The sequence below is a fragment of the Pyxicephalus adspersus genome, chromosome 9, assembly GCF_032062135.1.
Source record: "Pyxicephalus adspersus chromosome 9, UCB_Pads_2.0, whole genome shotgun sequence".
Lineage (NCBI taxonomy): Eukaryota > Metazoa > Chordata > Amphibia > Anura > Pyxicephalidae > Pyxicephalus > Pyxicephalus adspersus.
The window spans coordinates 58,186,230-58,212,182 of NC_092866.1; the positions used below are offsets into that span (position 1 = coordinate 58,186,230).

Consider the following 25,953-nt stretch of genomic DNA (forward strand, 5'->3'; position numbering starts at 1 on the left):
TATATATATATATATTTGTATATATATATATATATATATATATGTATATACATACATATATATATATATATAAATATATGTATATATACTTATAGTGTTCTTTTTGCCTTTATCCAGCCTCCAAAATATTCCATTTGCTATTTTGAGAAGTGAAGTAAATGTTGTTGGGAGGTATGGAAAAGTCTGTATATAGAATGCGCTAATATAGCTGCAAACCTATAAATATATCATTACATTCTAAGTTTTTAAAGCATGAAGACATACCGAATGCGCTGATACCATTACTTACAGGAAGCTGTTATCTTTTACATAATAAAAACACAAACTAAATAATAGATTTTCTTTGAAGTAAGCCTATCTCTATGACATAAACCCTAACCACCCTCCTTCTTCTTCCCCCATTGTGCAGGACCACTCGGGGCCAACTCGCCAGTTGTGTGATTCCTATAAAGGTCTTTACAGAATGACTTTTCCAGTTTTGTTGGTCTTGCTGCTCATACCCCCATGAGATCTGGTGATTGACCGCTGCACTTCATTTAGTGGAGATCACAATGGCTTGTGTTTGTGCCTCATTCCCAAAAGTTTTATTAGAATAAAATGGCGGTGATCTTAACGGCTTGATGTGTCTTTATTTCTCGGCCTAACAACTGCAACCAAGGCCATTAATTAATCATTCTGCAACTACCGGGTCCTTTATCAAAAATGACTCAGACAATACTAATGCACAAGGCCTGCAATGCTTTCATGCTATGAGCTACTGTAACGTTTCCTAGCGTCCTTCCAGCTATTTCTCGCCATGGTCCCCTCGCTGTTCTCGCCACGAGAAGCCATTTTCTCTGTAGTCTGTGCCGCTGGTGTTTGTGCAGCCTTAGAAAGTAACTGATTATAAAAGCAGGAAGCCTCCGGGGGCTCTTTAACCCCTCTGGTGAGATTTCTCTCCCTCTCTGTCTGCAATGCATTTTAATCACCCCCGCTGCTCCCAGCCTTTGTACAGGCACACACAGTATGTCCATTGTTCACGTATTGTCACAGGCTGCTACAGCCCGCTCGCCTGCAGAGATACAATTAACATATCGCAGCTACATGGAACTCTGTAACATCATGCTCTACTAAAGCAACATGCTAAGGTTTCTGAATACTCCTCCATGCACAATTACATTTGATTAACAATCCAGTCCATCAGCCAATCGGGTGGCAGACGCAATTAAGCTAGGCACATTAAATGGCTATGACGATTTACTATATTACATTCTCTGGGAATAAAAGGAAAAAAAAAACCTTTCACACAGAGTACATTTGTTCATTCACAGCAGCCAAATAACAGCAGTGTGGAGATTGCAGAAAAACAAAAAAACATAGCGGCCAATCAGAATTTTGTGCTAATTTAAGTCAATGGGGTAATATCCTATTCACCTCCCCAAATATATATATGTTTAACTTCAGTGTTAAACGCGACACTTAATCCAAATATTATAAAGCATCTGCTCCTCCTTTCAATCAAAATATGAAAGAAAATGGCACTTCCTTTGCTTGGGAGACAACCCTTGCTCTTTTCACTTTCACTGTTGTCACCCTCTCCTGTGCACTTGGAATAGTTGGAATACCAGCGGTCATTTCAATGCCCAATTGACTACAAATTAGTATTGTTGGCTGAATTTGTCTCTGTTCTGCTGACATATTCACCCAAATTTACTCCAATGTTCACGTTGATTTGTAGTTGAATTTGAATCCCATTAAAGCAACTTTGGCCAACACAACATAGCACAATACTTAGCCAATCCAGCAGTGGACTATCATAGTCTGCTTGCCAGATTCATTGAGCCATGGTTCGGTATCAAATCCAATCGCCGAATATTGATATTCAGCGATATTTAGCTTTTTTCATTTCAGGTCTAATATTTGGGTTTAAATTTGGTACAGACCCAGAGCCGAACACCAAGCCTATAGATTGGTCACCACTATAAAACTATGATGTTCCACCATATGGGGCACATATTCACATGAAGTAGAAACAAAAAAGGTGATTTACTTAAAGAATTTAGGCTGTTCACCTACCAAGGTAAATGATCACCTGGTAAAGGATAATTCACATAGCTAAGTGAATGTGATGATAGTTCCCTTTGTAAAAAATTACCCAATCACGTGCAAAAAAATCTAAAAAGATATTTTTTTTTCTTTTGGATTGGATTTAAATTTGGATCAATGGTTGGATGGTTGAAGTCAAAGTTTTATCCCACAAGTAAAGCGAAATATGCCTGGCATGGGTAGAAATCACTTTGCTATGTGAACAGCTTGTATTCCTTTAGTAAATCAACCCCAAAGAGTCCCAAGGATGTGCACAGTGAAAGCAGAGAAAACATGAACAAATTAAAGGGACGCGCTTGAACAAGGAAATTGTAATTGATATGTGAATGTTAAAATGTCTGGAGGACTAGATGCCAGTCTGGAGGAATGGGTGTTCCAGGACAGGTGGATTGGCATCCAAACCATTTTAGGTAATACCCAGATTTAATGCTCAGCCCACATCACAGAATGAACATCAATCCAATGAATGAAAGGGGGAGGCAGAGATAGTCAGGCTAGGGATCAAATGTCAGTCCAGGAGAGAAGTCGGTACAACTGTGCAAGTCTGAAGGAAACAAGAATTTTCGGAACATGGAAGGAAATGAATAGAAAGGGGGAGAATAGGGGGTGGACAGATTGAAAATGAGCGATTGTGTAAGGAAACTGGAAGGAATGAAAAAAAGTAAAGAATAAGAAAACATTCTGCGATAAACTGATATAAGGGGGAAACATTTATGACATGACTGACATACAAACAGAAGAGAAGAGACTATAAAAGAAAGTTACAAGATGGAAGATATTAGTTCTGAGAGATAGAGAGGGAGTATAAAATATGAGAAAGAGCAAACGGGAAAAAAGAGTGTAGATAAAAGAAGGAGAGATTGCAAGACATCAAAGGGGGGATATTTGCTAAAGGAGAGGAAGATAATAGGAAAAGGGAGAGAACAAAGAGAGATAGAGATAGAGATGGTGGGTGCAAGAGAAAGGGGAGAAGAAAAGGGGAGTAAAGGGACCCAGAGATAGAAAAATTTAAAGGGAGGAAGGAAAAGGAATAGAGTGAGAGAGATGGGGATGGGGGAAGAGAGAGAGGAGTGAAAGAGGAGTGAGCAGGAGGTGAAGAAAAGACTAGGAAGAGGGAACAAGGAGAAAAGTGGGGTGGAGAGACAGAGAGAAGAAAAAGAAGGGGAAATGAGAAAAGGAATGAAGAAAATGGAATCCAATGAGTGAAAGTATGAGAGGGTGAAAAAAAGGACTAGGGAGGGAGATGGAGGAAAAAGGGAACAAGGGAAGGCAAAAAGAGAAGAGAGTGAGGTTGGGGAGTGAGTATAAGAAGGATGGAAAGCAAGTGGAGGAAAAGAGCAAGCAAATACGTGAGAGGAAAAATGTGGGAGGAAGACAAAGTGAGACATACAGAGATATAGAGGGTCGGCGAAGGGAACATAAAATAGAGGAAGGTGAGAGAGAGTAGGAAGGGGAGGCAAAAAAGGAGAAAAAGAGAAAGAAAGGACAGAGGGAAAAGGATGCAACAAAAGATATAGAGAGGAGAAAGAGAGGGATAGTAGAGAGATGAGACAGAGGGGGGTAAAAGAGTGAGGGAAAGAAACAAGGGAGGAAAAGAATCAGGGAAAGAAATAAGTGAGAATAACAGAGAGAAGAAGAGGCAACAAAGACGAGGGTAGACACAGACAAATGCCCATACCCACCACTCAGTATGGTACATAGTAATGTTGATGGCTCTTTATGACAATGGGATAGACATATCGAGAAATAAACAATGAAGGCTATAGATAGAAGGAACAACCTGCTAAATACCATATGTTTCAAATAAAATGTTTTGGTGAGTCACGCAAAGCAGCAACAAAGACATGCACAGGAAATGTATAAAGATTGAGTATTGAGTATAAAGAAGAAAATATAGAACCCAGTTAACAAAGAATCAATTGCCTTGGTTTTTTTTTCCATGTCCAGATTTAAATAGAAATTTCATCTTGAGAATCTTCTAAACATCATATACAACAAGTTAGTGTCGCTGGGATTGCTATGGAAACTGTGACACCACACAAGTGAAGCCCAGGATGTGTGTGCTGCTTTATCTCTACTTACATGAGAAAGTGGGAAGAGGAGATTGTATCCTTCCATGCTATTCCAATACAACTCCAGAAATTGTGATAGGGACTCTGGCAGCCTATGGTAACAGCGGGTGTTGGGGAGAACATGAAGGTGATACTCGGTTGCATAAGTACATATATTTCCTCTGCAAGATTATTATAACATGTATTATGTCAAATACATGCCACCTGCCACTTAAGCAGACCCAGCATAGATATATTTTCCATGCTAAGCCCATGCATGATAAGAACATGTAAGTGGAACACTTTCAGATATCTTTTATCTCATTACAAAGTTACAATGTTGAAAACCTATCACAATGGTATCATCATCATCATCATCATCATCATCATCATCAATGAAAAAGATGTTCTGCTGGAGTTTATAGTAGTATGAAATGCCAATTTGCATTTTTTTTTAGGAAAGCCAGACACTTTAAGGTATTAAAACATATAAAGAATCAAGAAAGATAGAGATAAAATCCAGTGAAACTCAGTAATCAGAGCTTGTCTTGGATAGGCAATTCAGTTTTGGAAATCAGATCATAAAGGTTGTAAATTGGAAAGGGGATAGAGCAGGTAAACTAAATTACTTAGGGTCAGAGAGGACTTTTAAGGTTAATTGAACTGAATATATTCTCCCTTGAAAAGTGGGGATTAAAGGGGGATATGATTACCTTGTAGGCATACCTAAATGGTCCAAATCTGACCACTATATAGTTTATTCTGCTTTTATTTTGCCTAGCTTTATACTCACACAAACATGTATATCAAAATGCAAAGGAAATGATTATGTAAAACCATTCTATCCTTATTACATAGTTTATTTAAGACCCAGTGATGTCCTTTGTGCTTCTTTAAGCAATGCAAGTAAACAGTTGGTGATGGGGGCCAACATAGTGTTGTACTTAGCTTCCTGAACATTACATTTCCGCAGTACTCTTCTCAAGAACCTTCAACTCCGATTCAGGCAAGGGGCTTGCTCTTGGGTGATGTATGGGTGTTATGGGTGTTCAGTCCAAGGAAAATGAAGAACATGAGATACACTCTATCTGACTTGCTACAAGTTCTAATCAATGTCAGTCACTCTTGTATCTCCTTTCCTGACCTCTTTAACATGAGGGAACCCCTGATACATTTCCTATATTCACAGCTCACAGTATGTGTGGTGGTCAAGGGGCAGAATGCCACCCTTACAGATAACCAAAAGGATCAGTGATATCACTTAATCTGATATAAGAATCACAAATTACTCATTACTTAAGGAACCACTAGCAATATCTGGCTGATAAAAATTCTAGTGAATGGAAGAAGGAATCTGTACACACAAGAGTATTGCACTGATATAATCTAAAAAAGACAATAGGTATTGCCTTAAGAAATGAATCAAGTAGAAAAGAGACAGGAATTTTTGGCAGCAAATTAAGGTGTATTTTTCAAAAAAGTACAACGTGAGTAACACATATTTCATTACATTAGTGTGAGAAAAGCAAACATGGTAAAATCACAGTTGGACTGTGAAGGCGTCCCACGATAGGGATATGCCTTGCTTTCTAAGTAAAGAATCTTCTGACTAAGTGTTCCAACAAAGGTATATAAAGCTCACAAATCTTAACCCGACGCGTTTCACCAAATGGCTTCATCAGGGGATGTGCAAGGAGAGTCAGAGCATTCATTTGTGAAGATGACACATATGTACAAAAAGGTGGCGTTTTCTCTTGTTTGGGGAGGGAGGGGGAGTTTGTTGTGTTGGTTGCTGCCATATCTGGATCCCAAATAGAGTGGCCCAAATGAGTTGCATCAAGGTGGTTCCAGCGGTATTCACTAGCAAGTGTGATAACTTGAGCAATTGCCACTAAGGAGGATAGCAAGGGGTATACAGACCGCATGTAAAGCGAGAAAATCGCTTCAATTACAGCAGCAACACCCGCTGTTTTATGCCCAGGAATTAAATGGCGTCTTTGAATATTACTGGCGTGAAGAATACCAGGACTCAGAGTTCTTCCATAATAGGAAGACCTTGCGAAAATCATGAAGAATACCTATAATAAAAACTTTAAAAAGTGCTGAGGCTTTGGAGAAGTGCAGCCCATTCTTCTTTGTTGGTATTTATATTTAACAATACTCCATATAGTGAAAGACCTCTGAGTGCTTGGATTTATTAAAATATAAATATATATATATATACACACACACATATACACTGTGTATGTTACATCCTAGATATTTGATATCTTTAAATACAAAACAAAAAAGAATACAAAGTTATTGAGACAGTTCTCCTAAACTCAGAACAGAAATATTGTTAAAATTCCAATAAAATAGCAACTGGTTAAGCAGCTACCCCTGATGTTATTGCTGAGGGACCACAGGTGACATATAATACCCTTTCTTCTCAATATAAAACCCATCATATTGCAAATACCGGAGGAGTTATGAGAGTGCATTATAATGGGAATATGTTATCTCATCCAATGGATGCAGTACTGCTTTATCTGTCTCTATATATAGAAGTTCTCTTCTGTATGTATATCTAATTATTCCTTATGGAAGGTAAACAACATCTATCATGAAATTACCTTGCTGGCATATACATTTGCTTGAATCTAATCCTGGAACCGCTCTCAGAACAAAGCACCGTGTTTACTAGTTGCAATATATATATACCAGCTGCAGGGTACCAAGCTGCATTTCAGTGGAGATAAACCTGGTAACAACGATAACGGTAACTGGTTACATTACAAATGTATTGGATACAGAGGCATGAAAGCCACGGGGCCATGGTGTGAAATTATTGCCATTTGACAGTATTAGTTCATGTTCATCCCATTTTCTAAAAGGCACTTCATATAAATTTTTAAATAAAAGCAACATTTTAACTTATGGCTGTAGGAAAATAAAAGGACAAACACTGATTCATGCTGTGAAAGCTTGAGCTTAATATTCACACAAAACTCATGACCAGTGTGTGTTCCCGTCCTTACTTACTTGCCTGATTTTTTTGGTTGTAGCCAACACAGCAAAACTACTATTGCTGCACTTACTTTACATGATAAGATTAGAAGTGTAACAGTCAAAGAGTGGTAAAACTCAATAAAACCATGTTCAGAAACATTGTGAAAGCAGATAACATTTTGTAGACCTTTCATGTTCACCAGAAGCATAGTCAATATTGGTGGAACATACAGGGTCCCTTTAGCCAACATGGTCCCCTATGCTTCTGCTGATGACTATACAACAATAAATGCTTTTTCTTTCACAACCGAAGAGTGTGCTCCCATAGTATATTTCACATAAATGTGATTTTTTTTTCCTATTACTGCAATACCCAATGTAAATCAATGTGACTATTAACTGAGCAGTGTGGGACATCCATTGTCCATCTATTGATCAGAGTTACATGAGGAGTAAGTCCACATAGTTATGAACTGAGCAGTGTAAGGCAAATGTTCCCCAATCTATGTTATTGTGAGATGAGCAGTGTGGGACATCCATTTCCAAAGATTTGAGCTACATTGAGAGTAAATCCATGTGACTATGAATTGATCAGTGTGAGGCATCTATTGGCCAAAAGCTGAGCTACATGGAGCGCAAATTGGTGTGACTATATCTGAGCAATGAGGGACATCCATTGCCCAAGACTTGAGCTAAACAGAGAGTAAATCCACCTTAACCACTTGAACTTAGCAGTGTAAGACAAGTATTGGCCAAAAATCGAGCTACATGACAAGCAACTCCATGTGATTATAACTGAGGGACATCCATTGCCCAAGACTTGAGCTACACGGAGAGTAAACCCACCTTAATTTGAACTAAGCAGTGTGGGACATCTATTGAACTACATGAAGAGCAAATCCATGTGATTATACCTGAGTGGTGTGGGACATCTTTTGTCCAAGACCTACGCTACATAAGGAGTAAGTCCACATGACTATGAACTGAGCAGTGTGGGACATCTGTTGCCCAAAACTTGGAATTCCAACTGAAAATGCATAGAAACCCAATATACAATAGATTTCGTATGAAGTCGAATCCCAAAGGTTTGAATCTAACTGGGTAAGACCTCAGGAAGAAATTGGATGATGCCAGTGGAATTATATTATGTGGGGACCCCTTGGAATTCCCAGGAAGGGCTGTGGTGTGTACAAATGCAAGTCTGCTCTTCCAATCAAGGTACATAGAAAAAAGATGCAAAAAAGTGGAGTGATTTTAGTCATAGCAACTAACCCGACTTCACAAGTGAATTAATTCATATCTTAACATTACTTATACGCTACTGCAGACTACAAATCTTTGCATTATCTTTTTTTTTTTTAAAGATCTCTCTTGGACGTAAAGAGCACTCTGTGCAGATGAGATGCACTGCATGTAAATATAGGAGAATGAATGGAGCCGCTTTCTGCAAAGTAATTACATTGAAACGTCGACATGATAAAATGTCATTGGGAAATCAAAGTGAAATATGGATTTGTGCTCTTTATTCATTAAATCACTCTTCCTCTATCACTGAACTGAGTGAGTCAAAGGATTTGTAATTCTGTTCAGCTAGTCTTCTGATTCAGACATCCCTACAGATAAGCAATACAACTTGGTTATATACCCACTTGCAGTTTATTTATTGGCCAATGAAATGCAGTGCGTCACTGAGTATGTAGCCAACCTATTCAGTCCATACTTTCTTCTTTCTAGATTCAGACTATCAGTACTGTGCAATGTGCAGCCTGGACAGCTTTGATTGCATGGGGATTGGAGAATGCCAGTATACAAATAAATGTATCTGTACTAGCTGTAATTTTTAATAATGTATTTATACATTTATATTCATGTGTAGCTAAACTTTAAAATGTGCCATTTTTTAGGCCTGAAGTTTAACAATAGAGAAGAATTCCACACAGCAATGTTTCAATTTTTATGGCCACCCCAGCATTACCCAAAATGGAATCAAATGCCCTAACAAGCCAATAAAAACAATGCAAAATCCTTTTTTTTTACTGGTCCCCTTCAGCCTCTTCTCCAGGGACCCTGTGCTATGGTTGCAGACACTGACATTGTTTCCTACCAATATTCGCTCTATATGAATGCTGAGGGCTCACTCACACCCAGGAGTGTTTGCGGGAAGAGGAGTGTCAGGATTTCCCTCCTCTTGCACTACAAGGGGATCCTCACCGCAAGGGTATCTTTAATTAATTTCTGGACTTCAGCTTTATGAATAGCTAAACTTAAAAACAAAAATTAAATACATTGCAGTTTACCATGCCAGCATACATGTAGCTCCCTCTGTGTTTTGGTGATTCTGCCCTTCAGCCTACCCACCTGCAGAAGGTTTGAGCAGGAACCACATGACTGCCAAAAAATACAAAATATAAAAGTATTTAATATACGGCTATGGGTTAGAAAATGTTGACCAGTGTCTCTGTGTTTTAATTTTTGCAATTCTTTGCATTTGCATACCCTTTAAATATTTTTGCTTGATTTTCTGCACAGGTGCAAATGGGCACAATCAATTCCCATTCACTGAATCCCCGGACACAACCCATTCATCAAGGAGTAGAGGCATCTAGGTCTTTCTGATGCCAATACCAATTGGTGTAGGAGATAAACATTACATAGATAGGGCCAGAACCTATTTAAAGGCTTATTCCATCAAACGGAAAACGTTTAAAACGACTCAGGTTAGACAGATCGCTGGCAGACTGGTACAAATGAAGGATCAGGATGTGCTCTTCTGGGTGTTGGAAAATCAGCAGTCTTTACTTCTGCCATTCAGAACAGAAATACACTGGTAAACCAGACCTATAGAGGCTAAGTAGTCTTATGTCCATGCTTCCTACATATTGAAAAAGGTTCAAGAGTAATTGCTTGCCATTATGAACATTCTCTTTGGGGTATCAACAGTGGCCAGTCACGTTACTGGATGCCTTGGTACTAATCAGGGTATTTTTTTGAGGAGTTCTGAATTCGGGTAGAGATGATGATTGGATGACTGTGCCTATCTGTCTCTATACTTATTCAGGTAACATCATCTGATTTACACATTTTGTTTGTCATGGCTAGTCAACCCAAATGAGATATTTAGTTACAAGTAGTACCCATTAAGATAAATCATTTCTTAGTTTTCCATAGTATATGTTTTGGATATCATAATCATATCATAATCTCCGAATCCTGTCCAACTCCTACCCTGTTCCTGTCCATTTGGGACATTGGATGTTCCTGGCCACATTTGTGTTTCCCGGCTTCTTATGAGATGTTCTGTGTAACTTTAAGTAAACAATAAATTAAGCTGGCATAGTGGAAACCCCTTATGATAGGCACAGCAAGAGTGCAGAACCAGGAACCCAGCATGGGGATGGTGGGAGTGCCAAGGGACACATTAGGTGTGCAAACCCTGTAATTTAGTTGAGAAACCCTCAGAAGGGGCTCAGAAGGTAAGCAGACCTAGAAACACAGCAAATTGATGGTCAAAACCCTTTATTATGTCCAGAGCAGGTGTATAGACCCAGAAACTCAACGCAGGGATAGCGGAAGTCCCTTGCAAATGGCACAACAGGTATAAAGACCTAGAAACTCAGTACACGGATAGTGGGAACGCCTCATACTAGGCACAGCAGGTGTGTAGACCTGGGAACTAAGCTCGAGAATGGTCAGAACAGTTCATAAGAGCCACAGCAGCTGTGCAGACCCAAAGCCTAAAATGGTGGAACCCTCTATAATAAACACAGTAGGTGTGCAGACCCAAAAATTCAGCACTGGGGCCTCACCAGAACTCAGAAGATTTACCAAACTCTGAAATACCATTTGGGTGGCCATTAAAGAAATGGGTATCCAAATCCTTTATTTTTTGGTTAGATTTGGGTAATGCTCTAATGTCTATGGGGGGCTCCTGATGATCATTGAGCAGTAGTGTGAAACTTTAAATGTGTGCAGTCACAGAATATTAGTCTGCGGTCTGATTACTGGAAAGGGGAAGAAAGGAGACTGAGGAAATGCTTTCTCTGCATGCAGAAACTGATGACGTCACTTCAACCTAAGCAAAGTCTCTGGGATGGAGCTCAAGAACTGTTTTATAATGATTGTGTGATAGGTGTTGATATATCAGAATTTTCATTTTGCACTTTTAAAGGTCTTCTTAAATCTTCAACTTCCCTATCTAACCCAAATACATAGCAGTTCGGTACCACCAATAAAATAAATAGCCTATTTCCTTAAAGGGTATTACTCTTACACCCTTAATGGATTCTTTTAGCTGTATAGACCCCATATACAGAACAATACCTACCTGACAACAAAACTGATACGATCCATTAGTCACAAAAAACTCACCCCTTTCCTTGGCTATCTGAAAATATGTTAGCGCCATCTCTTGATTATTCTCACTTCCCTTGGTGAGGCATAGTAAGGCTAACGCGGTATAACATATTCCTGAAAGTATCCTCTATAACGCTAATTAAATATATGGATGCTAGCTTCAGACTAACAGCAATGCCACTTCATGTGCATAATCCGGTATTATGGAGATGATCTCAGCTTTTAAAAAAAGGGAGAATAAATCAACCAGCAACAGCGCAATCCACAGACAAAAAAAAAAAAAACTCCATGCAAGCCACTGGAACTGAAAGCAGTGCTTGGTAGAAAAATACAATCCATTATTAATGCCATTATCGGTGAGTTTTGACAACATCTAATTTGGGGATTCGTGGACTGTGCGTTTAACTATTGATGTGCCAGTTGCTTTTTGCTGCATAGTGCCATCTTTGAAAAAGATAAAAATGTTATATATACATATATGGGGAAATGGGTATATGGTAAGAGGAACTCTTACTTTCTTACTCAAGTCTTATAGATGAAATGCCACCCCCTAAGGTCAATAATAGTATATTGTGACGTTCTTTTGCTGGGAATTAATTCTGGGTAAGTATGAACAAAACCAAAGGGTTTTGTGGCAGAATCTCAATCATTTATTCATGCAAACAGAGAAATAACAAAGTTATAGTTATTCTGTACAAAAAAAAGCTTATTTTGTGAGTCCTTTTATACATAAAGTAGAGATCAGAAAAGAGATGTCTGTGCCCCAACGTGTTTCGCCCATGTAGGGCTTCCTCAGGGGAGAATATAGATAGAGACACATTTTACAGGAGACAATAAAAACAAAATATATCATGCAATGTACTGTAAAAATGGATATATACAGTAAATATATGCATTTATATTCAGAAAATATATACATATATATATAAATATTTATATATTTACTGCTTATACTTATATATAGCAAAACAGAGGGGGTAGTAGAGGGGGAGAGAGAGAGAGAGAGAGAGAGAAAGAGAGAGAGAGAGAGAGAGAGATAGCACATTAGTAACCTTAGCTCCGTGCAGGAGCTTCCTGTGCTAAAGACCTGTCACAGCTGTACTCTCTTCTAGTACAGGGAGACCGGTCTTATCTCCGCCCCTCTTTTAGTTTTCTGCAGTGGGTGGGCCTGTTGGGCCCCTCTTACAGCTCTGTTCCCTGCACAGGCTATGTACACCACAATGATGATAAAACTGCCTATTTTATGCAGTAATAGCATGGTTTGCAAAGGCATTTGGAGCACACAAAGAGATTTATATGCCTAACTAGCTATTGAGGAGTATGTGCCCGCTTGCCCCAGGAGTTCAGAATCTGGACTGCACATTATCCAGCACAGGCATTGCAAAGAAATGTTATAATTAAGGATTTTAAACCAATCTGATTGTAGAACATGCTCTCACTTTTTATTTAGGATATAGTTTCAATACACAGTGCCAATGAGGAGATACAGCAATTAAATGATCTATATTTCTGAAGCAGAGTCTGTCGTTATTACGGCCCACGCCAAATAATCTGCACATTCACAAACCGTGGAGCTGATCATTAGAAACTCAGCTCCACTATCAATGCCTATTCACTAAGGTCCCTGAAAAACAGAGCGGCCTTTGTAGCTGGAGACACATGCGACCTTTGAAGCACTGAGCTCATTCACTGCTTCTTCAGTATGTCAATGTGCGAGGGTCCCCCTGATTCGCTACGCCTGGGGGTCCTTATTAACCCCAACGAGGCTTCCGCATTGCACTTCGGCTGACAATATATTCATCACATATACAAATTATTGTACAGGAACTGAAAGGGGCCCTTTAGAAGAAAAATAAAACCCCAAGCCTGGCAATGTCCAGAAAAATAGCACTATGTAATAATAAATTCACCCGCGCTGCTGCCATCTTAAAAATGATGTCTAGGGATAGAAGATTGTCTAGAACACCCTAAGCTGCTCTGCATCAGTTACATTTGTTATCATAATACACCAAAACAGCCTTTTCCACTGCTGATTAATAGCAGGGATTTAAAAAAAGGAAAAGTGACTGCTACATTGCTTCCAATCTCTTTATAGAGCTGTGAAAAAGATTCACTTTAGCACAAGGGTCGTAATAATATTACCATTATGCAGGCATTGTGATGTACATTACGTTCCTGAGCAATGCACCACACACTCTGAGATTATTGAGTTTTCCAATAGGAGTGTAAATTGGATTCTATGGTATGTTTTGCAGTATGCACTGCACAGAATCTGTTTTATTGAGGATAAGCTTCTGTAATAATGGTAAAAAATAGATGTAGAGATAGATAGAAAGATCAACTGATTGAGAGAGAGAGAGAGAGAGAGAGATAGATAGATAGATAGATAGATAGATAGATAGTCAAGATGGAGAATGAGAAAGAAAGAGAGAGAGACTGATCAACAGAGATATATTTGTCTGCTAATATATCAATCAGCCCATGGATAGATTATTGAACACATCAGTATGGGAATAGTGGTGCTTGATTATCAGCTTGAGAGCTCACATAAACATAGCATTATGATGCCATCACTGCAGACACTATCACTATACTTTTTACCTTGTTGATATATTTTTTAGAATGTTAGTAAATTCACTGTCATAAATTTAAAACACTGACATAAGTAATAAATACCGGATGGGGGTGTTTAGGCCATGGCCACTGGCTTTTGAACACTTTACAGCCATTACTTGGTTTTTGGGTCCAATGGTAATTTTGGTACACAAGCATAGCATACAAAATATAACTATAGGAGGAATGACTGTCACTGCCTTCCTGTACTGTTTGGCATAATATACAGAAGAATTTAAATTCCCATCAATAGGGAGTATTTAATAGGCAGAGAACTTAATAAAAGGCAGCAGCTCACAGTAAGCAATCAAATGATCTGATGAATGAATGGGCTGCCGGAAATACAAACCAGGCTGGCTGATATGGTATGTGGACAGATGATATATATAATGATTATATGAATGTATATATATATATATATATATCTCAATATGTCCTACATCCATAATTGTATAGACTCATTCTCTACTCCCCTAAACTTTGGAATCTACATTATACTCCAATGGAACCTCAAAGTGTCTGCCATGGAATGTAGAGATTTAGAGCTTCACATTTCCATTTTAAATATCATTCAGCTAAAAGTAAAGAGTAACTATAAATGGTTTATACAAACTAGCTACATACAACACCTTTAGAGAAGGGATGGGGTTTCGCTCCAGTGTTAAAGATGGCGCATTCCCTACTCTACTCCAGCAAAAGCTGTGCCCTCCATGAACCTGACACGTGGGTGGACACACATCAAATATGCTAGATTGGATCAAAATTCTCAGCGCATGGACAATCCTTAGCCACCCCAAGGGTTTGTGATTGCTGGTATGTAGACAGGTTTTCCCACTGTTCACCTGTTGAAATTAGCCAAATCTATAATGCATTGCCCAGTTTTACAGTTTTTTGCGCCCATGTCATGTTTCTGCTTGGCTAGCAAGTACATTATTACGCATTTGGAGCCGTGTTCTGTATTATATTCTAAAATGCTAAATATATCTTACCAGCCAACTGATGCTTTTGGGCTTAATCTAAAAATAGTCAACTCTTATGTGTTTCTTCTTTGATATGAGTCAAGTTAGAATTCACTAACATCTGATGAGTACAGAATACATTCTGATTGCGTAGCTCTACTTGAGAATTCTTCTTCTTTTGGGAGCTGGCATTATGATGGCGCATGGGGGTGGTACTGGGTGGTCTTCCCTGGTGGGCCTGCTTTGGATTGGGAACCTTGCCACATGTTGCACCTATGCCTAAAACATGATTTTGCAATACATAACCACACCTCCTTGCGGGAAGCATGCTTGCTAACGAAAGTCAGGGTTTTATAATGATTGGTTTGTTCATGAGCCAGTTTTTAGGTTAAAGATCTCTGCAGACATTCGCTGATCCCTACTTATTTTTTAAAAGCAATGATGTTCAACCAACAGGTGTGAGCCATTACCATTGGACCTGGAATCATTATTATAAGCAAATAGATAAAAAGAATAAATTACTTACACTGCATTGCTACAATTTAACAACCTTTAAAGGATACTCAATTTTTTAACAAAGTACAATACAAAATAATAGTCTATACCATAAAATTAATTTTATAGCATTCACACTGGGTTGTGTTTCACTGGGTGATTGTAAAACCCAAAAACATTTGTTCCAAAGAGAAATAACCTTCACTCAGAGGGGAATATGTCTTGAGAATATTCAAATTGGACCCATTCTCATGGCAGCCATGGCTTTGTACATTGTGTACAAACATTCCAAGCAAATGCTGGTTATTCACAATAAATGAATGTACATTTTTTGGGAATTTTTGGGAATGAGACCCCCAAGATAACACTCTTCCACTCTTCAAAATGCAAACTAAATTGCTTATTAATGACTGGCCAAATGAGTTTTCATTTACTGTGTTAAGAATGAGTTTGGTCGGTCAATTTGTCCCATCTGTGCCCCGGGTACTGGCCTTTGGCCAAAAGAGGCCATGTGAAAAATGTCAATCCCGCCTCATAAAGCATCAGCGTTCTTTAAACCCCGGTAATGTTTATGTAAATGTATAGACAAGACCCCCCTGAGTGTCCTATCAAGACAGATGCTGCTGGTCACCGCAGTACTTTCCCCATAAAGACCCCTGAAATGACACAATCTACAATAATTCATTGGTGTGTGCCAAATGGACCAGCCTATCCAAGAAGGGGCTCTCGTCTTGCAACCTTTCCTCGTCCTGCAACACAACAATTAAATTCAGTTCACACGCTGCTCGGAGAGGAAAGAGCAAAGGCAGGAGGGAGCTCCGGCACAAAGGCCAAATTAATAGGGTCCTCTCAGGGGGTGCGTGTCAACCTCAGGAATGCTGATCCCAGGTCGCACAATGGCAACAGCCACAAAAAGGCTTACTCCCTCCGCTGCATTCCACCACCTATTAGGAAGAAGGCTCTTTCAGAAGGGTGCCAGCTACAAATTCTTTAATCTCTCAGGATTTTCTGCATGGTGCCGGGTCAATGGTTTCCTTATAGTCAACAGCATGCAGCCAGGAAAAACTGTACATAGTCCAGTGTGCAAATAATAAATGATGTGAAACAAACTCAGTTGGGGTTCAGCCATATAAATCTCCCTATGTAATATTTATATATATCATATATAGGCATGTGTGATGTCTCAGAATATTATATATATACACACACACATATATATATATATATTTATATATACACACGCCCAATTAAAAGTGCAAAACTACAAAGCACATTCAAAATACTACATAACACTAGATACAGATGCATGCACTATATATTATTATACATATATGGAAAGCGAGCAAGACAATATATGCAATATATATGTACCATACATGAACCTACTAAATATTATGACCCTATAGGTCACAGTGGCATTTACAAAAACCCATTCAGAATCTGAAATGCCAGCTTGTGTAGTTTCATGCCCAGCTACAAATGGGCACTGTTGCTGGCTAGGGTAATGCCAGTCTTGACATTGCCTTGGCTATGCTTCCTGTAAGGCTGGCAGATAAGGGGTAGGGATAAGGAGGGGGGGTCGCACACTTACAACTACCCCACTATTCGCAGCCTGTGTGCTAATGACCATCTGCAGTGTTTTGTGCCATACATGTATTTCCAATGCAGTGCTGCCTACAGGTGTATAAGAAGCAGCAAGGGTTAAAACCCTAAAAGACCCCATATACAAAAGAAGCATGCTTGTTGAATATAAAGGTTGCAATATATTAGGCACCCCCAGTTTTTATAGCAGCCCCCTTTTAGAAATAAATAAAGAAAAGCACTCACTGTGTCAGAAATAGAAGAAGCTCCAATCAGGGACCATTAGAGATGAGAACCTGCAGATTGCACCCAGAAAGCAATGCCAGCATCCATGCCTTGCCCCACTAAGCTTAGTATTATCCCAGACCAGAGTGTTCATACAAAACTATGCCTGCAAAGTCAGGCTCATTTCACACTGAATTTGCACAGTGAAAAGAGAAAAGGGAAAGGGGGGGGGGGGAGAGGGAGCTGGGACAGCACACCAGCTCAGCTCCACCAGCAGCTCTTCAAACTTTCGCTGGCCAAGGTGATGAAACGCAAGCTGCCCACCGGCGCCCCTTGCAGCTGCCAACCTACGCTGTCATTAGTGAAATCCACCCAGGGTCCACAAAAGCCACCAGTCTTCATGGTCATCCCACAGCTTCCCTGTAAAGCATCACTCACAGGCTGCTTGTGTCCAACCCAAGAAAAAAAAACTTTCTCCCTTTATTTTCTCCACCAAAAAAAAAAAACTGATTAAATTTCCAATCACAGCCCAGTGCAGCTTGGCATTTGAGCTCACCCCCCCTTGTTTTATTTTTCAGATCCAGCAATCCTGGTGCCCAAACTCCAGGCACAGCTCACCAGCCTCCTCCAGCTCCACAGCCTCCTCTGCAATTTCATGATATCACATTCAGCCAGAGATGCTTGTAATAAATCCATCAAGCCTTGCATGGGATCACCTGGTAAATTGATGCTTTTCTTATCATCCCTTCTGATGAGTTTTAGACATAAAACATAATATAAAAGAAAAAAAAAATCCTCAAGGTAAGAAAGCAGTGGCTGTTCCCATTCAGCCTGATGAAGAGTGAGATGGTCACAGTGCCTCCAATCTATGCAACAGCCCTCCAAGGAGAGGAAGACACATTGTGTGTAGTGTGAGATGCATTGAGTTGCCCATCACCTGGGTACCACTATCCTGGAGGATGCTGAGCCGGAGGATGATGCTCATTCCTCTGAAGCATCTTCTTGCAGTGGTCCTTGTGTTTCTGCTACCCCCATCCTTATATCTCTCTCTCTCTATAAAATAATATAGATCTTTAATTTGCAGCAGCACAACCTCAGATGGACTGCTTGTAGATCCCAATCATCAGCACACAAATGCACATTGCTTGCAGTAGTGCCTCCTCTGTATGCTCACTGGTTGAGCTGTGTGTAGGTCCAGCAATAACTCTTTAATGCAATTTCCCATCCAAGAAGGGTTACCTCCTTACCCTCCCCTCCTTCTCTTTTTTTCCCTTATTTTTTTTTCCTCTCTTTCTATCTCTCTCTCTCTCTCTGCCACTTTTTTTCCTTCTTTTTTTTTCCTCTGCTTGTGATGAATAAAATACAATTACCCAATTACCTCCCATCATCTTAGCACTGATTGGTCAATTGCATTAACACTTGATGTCTTTGAATAAAGGGAAGGCAGCCAATTGGTGTGGTTTTGCTGCCACCTACCTGTCAGTATGCGACAGTGAATGTCTGTAACATGAAAGTAGATGGAAAGGCAAAGTCACTAAAATCTCTTGGAAGCTTTAACATGTTAATATCATTTTCTAAAGTCATTTAACATATGCAGCTTGGCTTGGGAAAATAATACTTAATGGTCACGCCATGGGTAGTTGATGTGATAAATGCATCAAAAATAATTCTAGTAATTCTATTAATATTAATAATCTAATAATTCATAATTTTTTTTAATTTGTATGGCACAGGAATGGTCCACTGTTGTCACCATTAGGAAAGCAGCCATGCGAAATGCTATGGAGCTATTGCTGGAGTGTATGAAGATGAGCAGTAAGTGCAAAGATGTTGTAGGAGATCAGCAGCAGTGGATGCGACAAATATGGAAAATAAGAGAAATGTACATTTATGTATTTATTTATGTATATGTATGTATTTATGTATCCTTTTATTGTATTTAGTTATAATAGTGCTTATGATCATTTTCGTAAAGGTTTGAAGTTGGATGTTCAAGGAGCAAGTTAACTGGTGGTTTTGCTAAATAAGTAATTGCAAAGGCTTTCTATGGGATTTAACTACTTTTTTGATGCAATATTGGAAAAAGGAATCATCTGTGCTCTTTTCCATTTTAAAAAGAAGTCTTGCACAGTTGTATTGTCTTCTCTACTGGACTGAACTTGCTTACTCTGAGTTTACTGCACACTATGAGCTTCTTCCACGAGGCATTAGAAGCTGCAGATAGAGCCCGCCTTATTTTCTAGCTGGGGGACATTCAGTAATAACCAGTCCCTTGCTGCCCCCCAGTCCTGGCCAGACCCTTTCATTTATTGGATTTCAATCATGAAAGCTCAGCATGACATGTGGGCATTACACACAGCACCATGCCAGTCTCTCCCATTTACTATAATCAGCCTGCATTGTATATAAATACAGAGCCCGATGTCACTGGGTCTAAAATAAATGATATTATAAAACTTAAACTTCTTTGATTTGTAAGTTCCATTTCAGACCCACCGTGGGCCACAGCATCCTATGGGATCCCTTACTTCTCCCATTCCATTCAATGGGAGCAGTTGGGAACCATTTTTTCCCATGTACCTGCATTTGCAATTGCAGCAGACTGCGTGTCACTTTTTGCCACTAGGTTGTTGTTTGAAGAATTTGTGCTGTAGGCACAACTTGTGCTGCGGTTTGCCAATACTTGGTACGTGGCAGCCGTTTGCTGTGTACCTCGGTGCGGCTAGCCCTCAATTTTACACCACACCTGTTAAAGGACCCTTAGTCTGAAAAATATACCTATAAAAGTATGTATTTTTTCTGTTGGATAAGTGTAGCAAAAATAATTCTTTATCATGTCAAAAACTCAGATCTGTCCCTTGTCCTGTGCACAATGGGCCTGATTTATTAAAGCTCTCCAAGGCTGGAGAGAATACACTTTCACCAGTGAAGCTGGGTGATCCAGCAAATACTGGAATAGATTTCCTAAAAGGCATTTGCTATTTGTTAGCAAATGTTTTCAATCCTGGATCAGATGCATTTCAGGTTTCCTGGATCACCCAGCTTCACTGATGAAAGTGTATTCTCCCCAGCCTCGGGCAGCTTTAATAAATCAAGCCATTTATATTGTCCCAGGATAAATCATTCTCTATGCTCCCCATGTCCATGATTTATTGGGTGATGAACTGCATTCCTTTTTTGCCTGGCATACACTTTCAAACAGATATGTATTCTAAAAATTTGCCATGGTCTAAATGAAATAGTTTTTTTTACCTACTAACAGTGGTAATAAAATGGTTTGTAATTGCTGAGCAGCACTTTCCCAATGAGTCCTCATGAATAATCCCTTTCACCCTGTGCGCATAACACCACTTCCTCATCACTGCTCATAGGCCCTGATTTATTAAAGCTCTCCAAGGTTGGGGAGGATACACTTTCATCAGTGAAGTTGGGCGATCCAGCAAACCTGGAATAGAACTGGTCCAAGATTAAAAACGTTTGCTAGCAAATAGCAAATGATTTTTAAGAATCCATTCCATGTTTTCTGGATCACCCAGCTTCACTTCTGAAAGTGTATTCTCTCCAGCCCTGGAGAGTTTTAATAAATCAGGTCCATAGACCTGGCCCCAGAGTCAATCTGATTACTTGGAGGAAGAGTAAGGTAGGGACTTGCAGGGACTTCAGTGCTGCCTGGATGTATGTGCCCACTCATTAGTCCTAGCTGGCAAGGGTGGCTACACTAAGGCTGCAGGGAAGTCTGCAATTCTGCATAGCCATTCCAAAATTAGAAAGTTGGTCAAGTAAACCTGAAATGGCAACATTTGTATAATTGGCAGGATTTAAAAGAAAAGTAGCCAGCACGGTTAGTGCTGAGAGCAGCAGAGCCATATTGTATTTTATTTAGGGGACCCTGTTACTATCCGATATAAATCAGCCATTCAATAAAACAAAACAAAAAAAGTCTTCTTGGTGGCAGCTAGGAATTTTTTTTTTGGAGTTTCAGATAACATGGTTTTAGACAAAGTGGCATCCTGGGCAAATAGTGGGGGCAAAATGCATGGCATTTGATCTCCCCGAACCTCTTTGTAATTTAGGTCCTGAGCAATTAACCCCCCACAGATAGGGCCCTGGCTGGTGGCTGTGTTCTCAATGACACAAAGGGAACCGCAGCATATGGCAACCTGGATAACAGTGGCATCCTTCCTGATTTTACCAGCAAGACTGGCTGTCAGAGGTTTTTGCAGACCCACACCTATTATTACATGAACTTGCCCCCAGTGATCATATAATTGCATTTACAACACATGATTGCATCAGTAAAATGTTATTACTGATATTTAGTAACCACAAACCCATCATGTGTAAATGTGCAGAAGGGCTGGCACCTTGCTGTGTAGTTCTGGGCGATAAAAGACATCTCCAAACTAATTAGAGGAAACCACCAAAGTAATATGCAAGATCAGATGAGTTTAATGTTAACCCTTTACAGACAAGCAACCAATCAATACATAGACCTCCAAGAAACGAGCTACAAAGGTGCCCAAAGGGAAATGTAATTGTGTGATTTATACAGCCAGGTGACAGACAGATTGTATGATTCAGCAATTCAGCTTTCTAGGTTGCTGATCTGCCTCAACCGTGGACTATAAATTAGAATCAATACCCCCAATAAATTAGCATGGAGGTAACCCAGAATTAGGATAAAGTAGAGCCATCTTCCTGGATGTGTTCTCGTAAAATGAACAGATCTATGTATTGTGTTTGCTTGGTTCCACTTTAATATAACACTGTGGTTGTGTTATAGTCGGATATCCCACTCAATTTATAAGAAGTGTTGTATTGTCCACAGCAGCCAGATTTCTCAGAGCTTCTTATATGTGTGGTGGGAATGTTTGCTTCCTAAAGCTAATACAAAATACCCTTTTCTTATTTTATTAATAATTGCAACTGCAAGCAAAGTCAGGTTCCCAAATCATCACAATAACTTTTAGGGGTGAACTCGTGCATTACTACAATGAGGTGATCAACTTGTTAGAACTTCCCACATGAGCATTAGATCCTGATCATTTTTCACCTATAGAATGCAAGAATGAAGAATCCACCAGGACTGCACTTGATTAGCCATATATCCAATATTTTCCATTATTTGCCAATGTGTATGACCCGCAACTAGTGGATAGCTCTCCTTAGAATTAGTCAGTCTCTGAATTCCCTTTAGAATCAATTCAAATCCTATTATCCCTTTGCATCGGAAATGAGAATCAATTAAAGAATACTAGACTTTTCATTGTGTGCATTGTAACCCTTTAGTTAGCCTTTATGCAGCTGTCCGGTGACCAGGGCCGGAATTCCCACAAGGCCACCAAACCATTCCCTAAGGTGCCATGGTCATTAGGGTGGCATTGTTCCTGTTATCACAGCTGTAATATTATCAATACAATACAAAAAAAGTGTTTAGCATTGGGTTGTTCTACCTTCACCATAATGGCTCCCACTAATGACCTCTCATTATCATCATGGCCACTCTCCCATATTTGTCCTTTACACAAAAGCTAACTGCCCTGGGGGAGAAAAAAGTATAAATCCCAGTAACAACTGTCAGGCGGATTTATAACTGCAGCAAGATAGAAGGAATATAAAGGATTACAGGAATTTACATTATTTCATACATACTAAATTATTATTAGGAATACCTACCTAAACTACTCACCTGATATCTTATATGGAAGTGTCTATATCTGGGTAAGTAATAACATTTTATAAATAGGAGTCTAGATGGCATAGAGCTACGGAACAGGAAGACTGCTACGACATCAACAGAAAAAGCCAAAATCATTGGAGATCTGGACAGCTGCCATTTGTATACTAAACTCAACTCTGCACCAGCCAGAGGATAAAGGACTTATGACTCATGCTTTAAAATAACAAGTCAAATATCCATCCGGATACAAAGTTACCTGTGTTTATTACACCAGCAATGCCGCAGTTCTGATTAAAAAGAAGCTTACTTAAACTCAATGGAAACCTTTAATGAATGGCAGTGAGTTCGTCAAAGCACCGGATATCATAAAACAATTCTCTTATTTAATAATAATACTTATTTCATAGGTCATGTTTTTTGGAGCCACTTCCTGTCTAAATGCACACCAGAAATGGAGTTTTAATATTATTAAACGGCATTTATATTGCGCAAACATAATATGCAGCTCTGTACATTGAATGGGGGTTGCAAATGACAGACAGACAGTAACACGAGAGGAGAGGACCCTGCCCTGAAGAGCTTACAATCTAGGAGGTGTGGTAAGTATCACAAATGATGCCTGTGTTATATTTGTTGGAAGAGTAGAGAGTCCTATGCCATCCTAAAAGTTTTTGCCATGTGTCTCCCAGGGGTGTAGTTGTAATAAAATAAGAGGGGGCACGGTACTATCAATGACATGCCTGACCCACTACACCCTTGGGGATTTGTCACTTAAAGGGGAAAAAAAATTCCCCTAGAGTGACGTTATGATACCAGAACCTGTCCACTCTCCTATCCAGAAGTGAGACACCAGGGGAATAGGCATGCGTGCCCACTCTTATTGTGCAAAGAATTCTTTGGTGGTCCACAGCCCCAGCCGGTGCAGCCCCTCAGCAGGATCATTCTTCTTCTCCCGCGGGGGGTGGTGGACCAGCCAGGGCTGTGGACCACCAAAGAATACTTTGCAAAGTAAAAGTGGGCATGCTTGCCCATTCCCGAAAAAAGTTATGGCACGGCGTTCCTACCCATGCCGGCCCCACTACACCCCTGCTGTCTCCCTTCTTCACTTGCCACTCAGTGTGTGCAGACCTATATCCATAATGAACAGTTTGTTAATGGACAGCGATTTTTTTTCTTTTGAATTGAAACAAGTGATTTCATTGTATGTATGGTTACATGGTTAGTTATGGCATTACTGTAAATGTTCTTATATGCAGCTGAGGTCAATAGTGATAACCAGGTACTCTACCCAAAATGGTCATGGTCACTTTAAGCATTGGGGTGCCTTGTGATTTAAAATTATCTTGGTTTAAAACGTTTGGGTTCCCAACATGCATTCCAAAGCTTTTATATAAATGTTATAAAATGTGGAGTGCACCTTTAACTACTTTCCATATGTGCGAAGTCTGCACTTGTTTCAAAAGTTAACTTTTTTAAATGTCTTATCTGGCAATAAATCAGCATCTGGTGCACCCAATCTGTTCCGCCTGAAATGCTGGTTACAAAAATACATTTTTGGATGATTTTACATGATAAATGTTCGTTTTATGGAGCTCAGATAATATGTCCTTTCTTAACAAGCTATTCATTAAAATTATATCGATGTTGGAATAATACGTTTTGTGCTTTTTTTTTTTCTATGGCCCATCTGAAAATCAGGTCTTTACCAGTGGGACGTCATCCAAAAGTTACAATTTTACTTTTACCACAGGTGGCCAAAAATGACTGAGATTAATTTGTGTAAAATGAATTGTTATGTAACTGGTAATTATTCTGCTTTCAGAAGATGCTGTCATAAATAGATTCAGTTCAGATTAAAACTGTATTTGTATAAAACAAAATAGAAAACCTGTTCATTCATTTCTGGGTTCTTGGGTATTTAACCCTTTTTTTTTTTTAGATTTTTATTACTTCAACACATTTTATAAATTATGATTTTATGACTTGTAAAAACACCAATGCATTTGTTGGATGCCTTGATAGAGGGAAAGGGGGTTGATTAGTTCCCCAGTCGTGTGACCGTACTTGGGCTGCTAGGTCCACCATTGTAGCAAAGCAGGTCACATGATTTCCAAATCCCAAACGTGATTAGTATATTTAAAAGAAAAAAAATATTGGTTTAGTACAAATTTTTTTTATAAATATATATATATATATATATATATTAAAAATACAAAAGAAAATGTAAAAATAAACATAAAAATAAAAAAAAAACTAAAACAACCCAACAACATTATATTTTGCCTTTTCCAGCGGCTCTGGAGCTCAATCACTAAAACATGATCACATTTCTCGATTTTTTCTTTTTTTAATTTGCAGTTTTCATTAAACCAATGCCATGAATGATTTTGTTTTGGCATTTCTTTTTTATAAAATGACATCTGTCCTCCAGTGACAGTGTGTATATTCCTATATTGTCATCCTGCAGAATTCTCCTCTGAAGTTGATAAGTTTCTGAATTGATACTGTTCATGATTGTCGCTGTCAGTATATGTCTGATAAGCAGCTGACAATGGTCAATCTGCACATAGACAGGAAGTGGTTAAAAGAAGAGTTTCACCAAGGGATAACGAAAAGGTGAAATAATAATATATAAGGAAAAAAGTCATAGCAATAGTTCATGTTACTCAAATGAAATGTCATTCTATAAGGGTTTGAACAGACTTTAGGCGCTCTCTACTTTTTTTTCTTTTTAAAACACTGGAATTGATAATGAGCATTAAATAAAAGTAATTTTGTATCGAGATAAATAGATGAATCAGTTTTAATTTACAAATGTATCATAAAGCTTTTATACTCATGCTGGAGTTAGGTTTATTATACAGAGGGTACTAGTCCAGATCTCCAATGAGAGGGTTTTGAAAAAGCTAGAATAAAATAG

At 39.1% G+C, this 25,953-nt stretch overlaps 1 protein-coding gene across 6 annotated transcripts in view; it reads right to left on the reverse strand.

The window, feature by feature from the left end:
- The window catches only part of LRRC4C (leucine rich repeat containing 4C), a 503,565-nt gene that overhangs the window by 75,221 nt on the left and 402,391 nt on the right, over positions 1–25,953 (reverse strand). For 2 of the 6 annotated variants that reach the window (XM_072422153.1, XM_072422154.1), the window contains exon 1: positions 17,375–18,617. The exons of the other annotated variants lie outside the window; for them this stretch is intronic. The gene's annotated coding sequence lies outside the window, so the exon portion shown is untranslated. Of the gene's footprint in view, positions 1–17,374; positions 18,618–25,953 lie in introns of those variants that run through there. 6 annotated transcript variants of the gene reach the window in all.